The following is a 10,553-nucleotide window of genomic DNA, read 5'->3' as shown; positions in this document are numbered from 1 at the left end:
CCTTCCCAACCACTGTGAACTATTATGGGACTAGAAGCCAAAATGAACTCTTTTTTTTTCCCAGAAGTTGTGTTTGGTCATGGTGTTTCATGACAACAACAAAAGCACTAATACATGAGGTAGCCTGATGGCGCTTGTGGCTGACTCCAGTGGGAGCCTGTTCCAGCTGTGGCTGTAGCTCTGGGCTGCTTCCTGTGGTGTATCACCCTCAAAGAATCATTCTGTAGTCCCTGGCCACTTGCTGATTGGACCATAGTGTGGCTATGGCTGTTCTGTTGACATCACATTCTATGTTGACTTTACTGGACGCTTGTTGGAGAAAAAAAATTGTCTCAATAACTGAGCATTTTAAAAATGTGGCCTGAGGGTATTAGGTTTCTGATAATGTAAGGGACAGTCAAGTACAGCAGACGTTTTTTCTGGTCTTACACCTTCTTAGTGTGCATTAATGTAGATTTTTATTTTATTTAAATATTGATTTTTATTACTTTTAGTTAGTGCATGCGTGTGTGTGTGTGTGTGTGTGTGTGTGTGTGGTGTGTATTCAGGTACCCATGGAAGCTGGAGTTACAGGTGGTTCTAAGCCACCAAACATGGGTTCTGGGAACTGAACCCTGGTCCTCTGGGAGAGCAGTGCATTGTCTTAATTACTAAGCCCTCTCTTCATCCCCATATTAATGTAGAACTTAAAATATGTATAATAATTTTGAACCTTGACTCTAATTCCATCTTATATAAGCATGAACTGTTTTCTGTGGCTTTAGTATAACCTAAACTTCTAGACATGGAACTGTGGGTAAGCTGAGAGAAAATGGCACTTGGTTGCTTTTGGCTTGTTTCCAAGAGTTAAGCACTCTTTCAGAAAACCAGATCTTCAGCCGCAGACACTTGTGGTGTTTGACTCATAGATTTGGCCTTGCGTGTTGCAATTCACACTGCATAATACAATTCACACTGCATATTTCAATGTCTCTGAAATCAGGACGTATCCTCTAATCAATGATGCTGCAAATTCTATGAAATACAATACTGGTGTGCTTGAAGCTGTCTCCTTAATTCCTTCCTTCCTTCCTTCCTTCCTTCCTTCCTTCCTTCCTTCCTTCCTTCCTTCCTTCTTCTCTGCCTTCCTTTTTGCCTTCCTCCTTTCTCTCCCTCCCCCTCCTCCTTCCCTCCCCTCCCTCTCCTTCTTCTTTTGAGACATGTTCTCATTGTTTAGACAAGGATGGCCTCAAATTCAGAGCTCTGCCTGCTTCCATCTTCTGAGTGCTGGGATTAACGCCTGGGCCACAATCCCAGACATCCTCCTCTGGATTCTTGTAAAAAATCTCCTGCCTCCTCCTTTATCCCTCTAAAATCTATTGTCCTTAGAGCAGCCACACCTTCCCTTTCGATATATAAATCAGATCACGTCACGCCCATGCTCGCTTGGCATCTGATGTTTTACTGTTCAGTTCTTTTATCTCCTCTGATCCATCTCCTACTTTTGCTTTTATTTATACTTCTGCCTCTAGCCTGCCTTCTGGCCCATGCACAGAGCACACATTTGATAGACAAACCTCTGCATAGAGTCCCTTTCTTTTAGTTAAAAAAATTATTACTATTGTTATGTTGTTATTGTTGTGTGTCTGTGTGCTCTTGCTCACACGGGTGCCTGCACCACAGCACTCTCGGGGAAGGAAGTTAGAGGATAGCTACCATGTGGTCAGGCTTTGGTAGTAAAGGCTAGGAGCTTTACCCACTGAGCTAGCTCATGGGCCCTTATGACTGAAGAGTCTTTGCACTGGCATTGCCTGGCCCTGGATACTTCCCCTCTGATACTCCACACGATGAGTTCCTTCTCCTCTTTCAGTATTTGCTCAAATTTTTTAGTGAGCTCTGCTTTGACCACTCTTTTGAGTATGACATATAGTCAGGGACACTACTATATAGCCCATGCTGGCTTAGACCTCACAATTCTTCTGCTTCTGCCTCTACAGTTGTGGGATTGCAGGTGTGTTGCACCACACCCAGCTTGACCACGTCACTTTAAACAGCAACCTGCTGCTTTCCTCTGGCTCCAAAGGTGTTCCCCTTCCTTGACTGTCCCCTCCACCCCCAACAATTTCCTCCTGATGTAATGCATAGTTTACTGCTAAAAACTTAGTGAGTTGTGAGACATTCATACACTGAGAAATTATTAACACAATCAGGACAATAAACATCCAGTAGCTACCTCTGAAACATCTCAATGCTTTTAATCTCTCTGGTCTTTCCTTGGCTGTCCCCAGACAACTACTGTGCTCTACCACTGTGGGTCTACTTGGATTCTGTAGACTCTTCCTATTTATTTTGATACAGGATCTCACTTGCTATGTCCAAAGTGAGATCCTCCTGCCTTAACCTGCTGCTGGGATTATTGGCATAAGCCACCATGTCCAACTGTAGGCTTTTGTTGTTTTGAGACAAGAGCTTCACAATGTAGCTCTGACTGGCCTGGAAGTTATATATACCAGGCTAGCTTTGAACTCAAAGAGATCTGCCTGCCTCTGCCTCCAGAGTGCTGAGATTAAAAGACATATGCCGTAACACCTAGGTTGTATACTGTGTGTGTGTGTGTGTGTGTGTGTGTGTGTGTGTGTGTGTGTGTGTGTGTGATGGTCGTGTGCCTTGGTTAGCTTCACTGGTCAACTTGACAGAGCCTAGAGTCATGTGAGAGGAGAGCCTCAGTTGAGGTATTGCCTGGATCAGGTTGGCCTGTGGACATGCCTGGAGGGATTGTCTTCATTGGCGTAGGAGGGCAAAGCCCATAGAGAGCAAAGCCATCCCTTGGCAAGTAATCCTTAACTGTATAAGAAAGCATCAGTGTAGGAGAGAGATCTAGCTGGGCAGAAGCGGGTTTTGAGCCAGTTAGCAGTAAGTAGCATTCTCCAGCTGAACGTCTTGGCTGTGAAATCAGTTTCTTGGTCAGAAGTAACACAGTCTAGAAGAGGAAACAAGTTTGCCTTTCAGTTTGTGTCTTGAGTTCCTGCCTTTAGTCCCCTCAATAATGGATGATGATCTGGAATTGTAAGCTGAAATAAATGCTTTTCTCCCCTAAGTTGCTTTTGGTAAGAGTGTTTTATCAGAGGCTGGGGAGAGCACTCAGTGGTTAAGAGGACCCGAGTTAGGTTCCCAGCACCCACACAGTGGCTCACAGCCATCTGCAGCTCCAGTTCCTGGGGATCAGGTCTCTCTTCTGAACTCCTTGGGGACTAGGCATACATGCAGAACTCAGACATACAGCCTGGCAAAACATTCATACGCATAAACTACATAATTCTGAAATAAAAAAGAGGCAACTGTTACAAAAGAAGCTCCATATTATTCTGATTTTTTTTTAAATATAGAAAAAGTAAGCTCGAGCTGCATAGTTTCAATAATAAACTGCTTATAATGGATGTATTTGAAGCTTTATATAGCTTTTACCAATGACTAGATTATCTTTTCTTTCTCTAGACTGGCTGGAACTCGAGTGATTATAATAATCCTCCACTTGAGGATTTTTCTGATCTTGCATTCAGCGTCACTTTATGTGATGGTTTGTATATTCTTGGACCAGGGAGTGGCACCATTTGGAGGTGTGGCCTTGTTGGAATAGGTGTGACCTGGTTGGAGTAGGTGTGTCACTGTGGGTCTGTGGGTGTGGGTTTAAGATCCTCACCCTAGTTGCCTAGAAGTCAGTCTTCCACTAGCAGCCTTTGGATGAAGATGTAGAACTCTCAGCTTTGCCTGCGCCATGCCTGCCTGGATGCTGCCATGCTCCCACCTTGATGATAATGGACTGAACCTCTGAACCTGTAAGCCAGCCCCAATTAAATGTTGTTTTTATAAGACTTGCCTTGGTCATGGTGTCTGTTCACAGCAGTAAAACCCTAACTAAGACACTTTATAATGCTCTCAGTAGAAAATATGAGAAATATAGAAGACACATTTTATCCCTTCGTGGGCCAGTGAGGTGACTCATCAGATAAAGATACCTGCACTAGACCTGAGCTGGATCCTTGGGACCCAAGAACCAAGTCCCATGGTTGTCCTCTGACTTCCACACCTGTGAGGTGGCAAGCACCTACATCCATCTATGCTAATAATCACCTGTACATGTGCACACACAAAATAAAAATGTAATAAAATTATTTCACCCTGTCATAAGCTCTGCTAACTCCTTTCTCTTTCATTTTTTTTTCTTGGTATGGTAGCACATACATGCCATCCCATTCTAGAGGACAAAACTAAAACAGGAGTTACAGGCTAGTCTGAGGCACAGGAAACCTTCTTTCAAAAAAGCTAAAAGAAACAATGGAGCCAGTGGGTGGTGGTGGTGGCCTTTAATCCCAGCACTTGGGAGGCAGAGGCAGGCAGATTTCTGAGTTCAAGGCCAGCCTGGTCTACAAAGTGAGTTCCAGGACAGCCAGGGCTATTACAGAGAAACCCTGTCTCGAGAAACAAAAACAAAAACAAAACAAAAAAACAAACCAAACAAAACAAAAAACAAGAAACAACGGAACAAAAAATACATCATACGTGACTGGAGAGATAATCGGTGGTTAAGAGCATGTCTTAGCCGGGGTTTCTATTCCTGTACAAAACATTATGACCAAGAAGCAAGTTTGGGGGGAAAGGGTTTATTCAGCTTACACTTTCATACTGCTGTTGATCACCAGAGGAAGTCAGGACTGGAACTCAAGCAGGTCAAAAAACAGGAGCTGATGCAGAAGCCATGGAGGAATGTTGCTTACTGGATTGCTTCCCCTGGCTTGCTCAGCCTGCTCTCTTATAGAACCCAAGACTACCAGCCCAGGGAGGGCACCACCCACAATGGGCCCTCCCCCCCTTGATCACTAACTGAGAAAATGCCTTACAGCTGGATCTTATGGAGGCATTTCCTCACCTGAAGCTCTTTTCTCTGTGGTAACCCCAGCTTGTGTCAAATTGACACACACAACCAGCCAATACAAACCACTTACTGCTCCTGCAGAGGACCTGCATTTTGATTCCTACCAGCCACGTAGGGTGGCTTACAATCTCTTATAACTCAGCTCCAGAAGGTACAGTAACCTCTTCTCAACTCAATGGGCACCTGCACTTGTATACACACACACACACACACACACACACACACACACACACACTCACACTTTAAAATTAAAAGAGTTATTTTTATTGATTTTATGCAAATGACTATTTTTGCCAGCATGCATATCTATGCACCACAAAGACCAGAAGAGGGCATTTGATGTCCTAGAACTGGAGTTACAGAGGGTTGTCAGGACTTACAGAGGATTGTGAACAGCCATATTGGTGCTGGGAATTGAACCCTGGTGGCTCAAAGGTTAAAAAGCAGCAATGATCCTAAACAATGAGCATCTCTCCAGCCCCTAAACATGAAAGAATTAAAAAGCAAAACAAACAAACAAACAAACAAAAAAAAATAAAGGAAACTAGATAGAATACATAAAAAGATTCTTCACATCAATAAGAAAAGATAACTCGATCTGAAAATGGACAAATGACAAATGGCTAGGCAATTTACCGAACTCATAAATAGATAATGAATATAAGGGGAATGAATATCACTAGTTACCATAGAAGTGATGATCTGGGGGATGGGCACAGATGGAAAATATTGCTAGGATTCAGTGTTGGTGCCTGGCAAGCAGCTGCTGGCACTGCTTTACAGCTCAATGCTGGCATTACATCTGCCTTAGTCCCCTCGTTCTCTTGGGACTAAGTCCCCCACATCTGTAGAGACTGCATCCTGTTTATAGCTGGAGGATAGGGCCAAAGGGCAGCCCCTGCCTCTCTTATTAACAAAACCCTTGGTTCTGGTTTTCACATCATTAAAGTTGTCTCACATGGCTGCTCTTAACAGGATAGTTGGGAAAACAAATAATTACTTTTTCAAGGTTCTGTAGGGAGATAGGAAAGAGGGGAAAAAAGAGTTAGAAACAAGTTTTAGAGTCTAGGGTTGTAGCTCAATTTGTAGAGGGCTTGTCTAGTATGCACAAAGCCCAGGTTCAGTCACCACATAGAACAGGGTACAGTGACCAAGTGTAATCCCAGATGTCTAAGGTCATTGACTATATCCCAAGTGCAGCACTAGTCCGAGCTATGTGAGATCTTGGATAAATGAAAGAATAAGCAAGTTTAATTTGATAAACCTTCAGTATCTTGTTTTTCCTGATTACAGGTAAGAGAGTAAGGATGATTGCACAAGCTAGGATACATTTTATAAGAGAAACCATTCAGATAATTGGTTATATCTGTCTGGATTTGTACAGAATGACTTTTAAGATGGGAAGTATAACTAACCAGTTATCTCTGGGGTCTGGAGAGGAACTGAAATAGTGGAGGGATGTTAAGGCTTTACTCTATACTTCTAATATTCACTTTAAGAATAAACTCCTGGGGCCAGGCGGTGGTGGCGCACTCCTTTAGTCCCAGCACTTGGGAGGCAGAGGCAAGCGGATTTCTGAGTTCAAGGCCAGCCTGGTTCTCAGAGTGAGTTCCAGGCCAGCCAGAGCTACACAGAGAAACCCTGTCTCAAAAACAAACAAACAAACACACAAGAATAAAGTCCTTGGCTGGAGAGATGGCTCAGAGGTTAAGAGCACTGGTTGCTCTTCCAGAGGTCCTGAGTTCAATTTCCAGCAACCACATGGTGGCTCACAACCATCTGTAATGGGATCTGATGTCCTCTTCTGGTGTGTCTGAAGACAGTTACAGTGTACTCACATAAATAAAGTTAATAAATACATCTTTAAAAGAAACAATAAAGTCCCACAGGCAGAGATCTTGTCTCAAACAAAGTAAACAAACAAACAAATGAACAAACAAAAGTTACACAACAACAGCGACAAAAACTCCAATAAAGTCCCAGAGCTCAGCCTGCTCACATCCTCATCATGCTGCTCTTCCACGGGACCCGAGTTCGCCTCTTATCTCTCTCCTCTGTCCAGGGATCTATTCTGCACTCCTCCAGATTATTGAAAAGCTGGTAACTAACCCATGGGAATATTTTTTGTGACCTGGTGAGTATGGGAACTGTCTTGTTAATATATATGTATTATATATTTTGTGGTTTATTATATACATATGTGTGCATATATATATATATATACATATATATCACATATGCCACATATATGGTTTACTTTATTTTTTAATATTATGTGCATGAACATGTTCGTTTGTATGACATGCCCATGCAGGCCAGAAGAGAGTGACAAATCCCCTGGAGCCGGAGTTGCAGTAGGATGTCAGCCATTCGACCTGGGTGCTGGGAATGGAACTCCCATCATGTGAGCCATTTCTCTAGCCCCATAATGCTTTAACAGTTAATACACATTTCTTCAGAGGTGCCTGTTTATAGACCTAAGATGCCCACGAGCAGGGGACTCTCTAGGATGGGAGATAACGTGTAGCTCTCAGTGTAGTTGGTCATGCAAGTTTCTGTTGAGAAACAGTGTTGTCCTGCCCAGGAATTCACATTGAGAAATAATGATGTCAGGGAAAATGTGCTCAAGCCTTCTGGCAGTGTCCCTGACCTTGCTTCACACACACCAACAATCACGTTTCTTCCTCACTTCCCCAAACGAGCTTCCAGCCTTGCCTTTTCCCTCTTGGTGCCCAATTCCTAAGTTTCCCATTCCTGGCCCTGTCTGGTCTCCTCGGTCTAAGCAGCACCGAGACTGTCTGATGATAATCTTTGGTCACATATATGTACCTTAAAAACTTGTGGCTGTTCAAGCCATATACACACCTCTCCTAGTTTGAATGACTGTCACCTGTACACTGCTGTGGTTTGAACTGCTTAATCAAACTAGCTTACGCTGAGTTTGAACTGCTGATCCTCTTGCCTCCATTTCCTGGATGCTGGTATTTCAGGCACGTGCCGCCATACCTGGCACTCTATCCCTTTGTCCTGGTGGAGAAAGTACTGAAAATGACATGGTAGTTGTTTTCTATGCAAGCCAAAATTAATTGTCGTGAACTTGGAGAGTTAAATTAATGCCTTGCTGGGCTAACACCAATAACATCAAGGTATAGAAAAGGCTGTGTTTCTTCTTTGGGAAGAACTTCTATTGGTTCCTTTTTTTCCTCCCAGTTTCTAGAAGCCTCTGGATTACGGGGATCATGGCTACTTCCCTCCATCTTCAGAGCTGCCAGGGACTGATTTTCACCATATCATATGGTCTTCCCTCCCCCACCCCCCAAATAGGGTGTCCAGTAGCCAGGTGACCTTGAACTCCTGATCCTCCCATCTCCTCTCAAGGACTGCAATTGTAGCCATGCGCTCCTACACAAGGCTCCTGAGACAAGATAGAACTGGACAGTTATGAGGCAGTAGGGCCGCCACTCTAGAGTCTGATTGAACTCTCTCTCTCTCTCTCTCTCTCTCTCCAATAATGAACAATTCCAATGCAATTAACATTTGCTGTGAAGGTTGCCAATGTGGAGACAGCATTCTTTATTACTGTTATTGTAGAGAGAATGTAGATTTATTAAGGGAAAGTAAAAAAAGAAAGTAAGAAAGAGAAAGTAAGAATGCTTCCTCCTTTAAAAAATTTAAAACTATATCTTTATTTAATGTGTGTATATGTTGTGGAAGTCAGAGGGCAACAGTGAGGAGTCATGTCTCTCCTCCTTTGTAGGTCTCTGGAATTGAACTCAGCCCTTCAGGCCTGGTGGCAGGTGCCTTTACCTGCTGAGCTATCAGGAACAGGCACATACCACCTCTGAGACAGGATCTCCACAGACCGGCCTAGAACTTGCAATCTTTCTGCCTCTACTTCATGAGTGCTGGGACCACAGGTGCTGCCATTCCCAGCTGTAGGAATGACCTTTTTTGTGCTGTGTTTTTCCTGTTTTGTAACCCTGGCTGCCCTTGAACTCACAGAGGCATTTGCCTCTTCCTTCCAAGTAGGATTTAAAGCATGTGTAAGCACACCTGGCCTAGGGACGGCTTTTAAAACATGACAGGTATTAGAGAGAATGTTAAAACAGCAATGAGCTATTCTTAAGGACGAAGCCTTGATGATTAAGTGTGGCCACCCTTCTCCCCATCTCAGAAACAGGGCTAGAGTTTTGTTTACAGTAAAAACACCCCAGGTTCCCCTGCAACCCTTCTTTGTGACCTTGGATGTTACCCCATCAGTTAAGTTTCTATTCACCAAGTAGGAGCCGCCCTGTGATCTCAGATTCCTCAGAAACTCTAGTCCTCTCTGAGGCGATCCCAGACATGTTCTTGGCCACACCTTTCTTTCTGAGACCCTCACTTCCTTTTAAGTATATAGCTTAGAATCTATATTAAAATCTCTTCTAATAAAGTCTGATTGTCTCACATATTGGCTCATCCTGAAATGTTTTGCTGCAGCAAAGTCAAGAATCAGTTTTTCTCTGAATCCAGGTCCCTAATAGATAAGGGAACTCCTCAGACTGCTGGTGGCTGTCTGGAAGAACATCTCGTCTCTGCTGACAATCCTCCTTCCAACTTTGGAAAGACCTTAAGGACAACCCTGAGCTTATTCAGATAATAAAAAAATAACATCTCTGCTTATGGTCAGTTGATTAGCAATTTGAATTCCATCTGTAGGCTGAATCCCCTTTTCCATGACCAAACATCTGTTTCCCAGGAATTATTAGATGACTATGCCTCTGTGTGGACGGAGGTGGAGATGGGAGGGGGCAGAGGAGGACAGCAGGGCCAGCCTGAGCTATATTCTGGGGTACAGAGGGGAGAGTGAAACCACCTTAAACAACAAGAACAAAATTAGAGGAGATGCTGTGGCAAATTTCTTGAGTCTTAACACTGATATTCGCTAACATTGGAATTGCCATTCTTCTTGTGTTAAAATCTATTTAATCGGGCTTAGCTCGAAGGCCAGAAAATAGGATTCAAGATCTTGAATCTTTATGAGGAAGGGTGGGCGAAGTTCTCTTAATGACATCTGGAGATAGTGTGAGAGATTTCTGGAGAGATTGAGTGGGTGAGGAGTGCCTATCCTTAACTGAAGCTGAGGGTATAAAATTCCAGCAAAAGGAATCAAGTAACAAACTTTCTCCAAGGCTAAGAAAAATCTAAGAGTTCAATAAGTCTCCATGAAGATTAGATACTACTGAATTGACAAGATTGATTAGCGTAGTCTTCATAGGTAAAGGCTACGTGTGGTTCAATCCAAGAGCAGATATAACAAGGTTATTCTATTATTCAGTATGAGCTAAAGAATACAGTCAATATGAGAAAAAAAAATAAGGGAAGCAGGTTCCACCGAGATTTGAACTCGGATCGCTGGATTCAGAGTCCAGAGTGCTAACCATTACACCATGGAACCGGCACAGGGACAGCAGTGCCTTCGGGTCTCTAATGCTCACAAAACTCCGCCCCCAACCGGAAGCCAGATATTAAGAGACCTTCTCTGAATGATTGGGGAGAAGAACAAGCCAAAGGCTCCAAGGACCATCTTAGGATTGTTTTTCCTGTAAGACTTCCCAAAGCCGGATGAGAATGTGGAGACCACTCCTGCGCATTCCACCCT

At 43.4% G+C, this 10,553-nt stretch overlaps 1 non-coding gene across 1 annotated transcript; it reads right to left on the bottom strand.

The window, feature by feature from the left end:
- Window positions 1-10,277: 10,277 nt before the first annotated feature.
- Trnaq-cug lies at window positions 10,278-10,349 on the bottom strand. Its single transcript has one exon. It is a non-coding gene; the product is annotated as a tRNA-Gln (tRNA).
- Window positions 10,350-10,553: the final 204 nt, after the last annotated feature.

This window comes from Mus caroli, chromosome 9 (assembly GCF_900094665.2).
Source record: "Mus caroli chromosome 9, CAROLI_EIJ_v1.1, whole genome shotgun sequence".
In the NCBI taxonomy this organism is placed as follows: Eukaryota; Metazoa; Chordata; class Mammalia; order Rodentia; family Muridae; genus Mus; species Mus caroli.
This window is presented reverse-complemented; position numbering and strand designations above follow the sequence as displayed.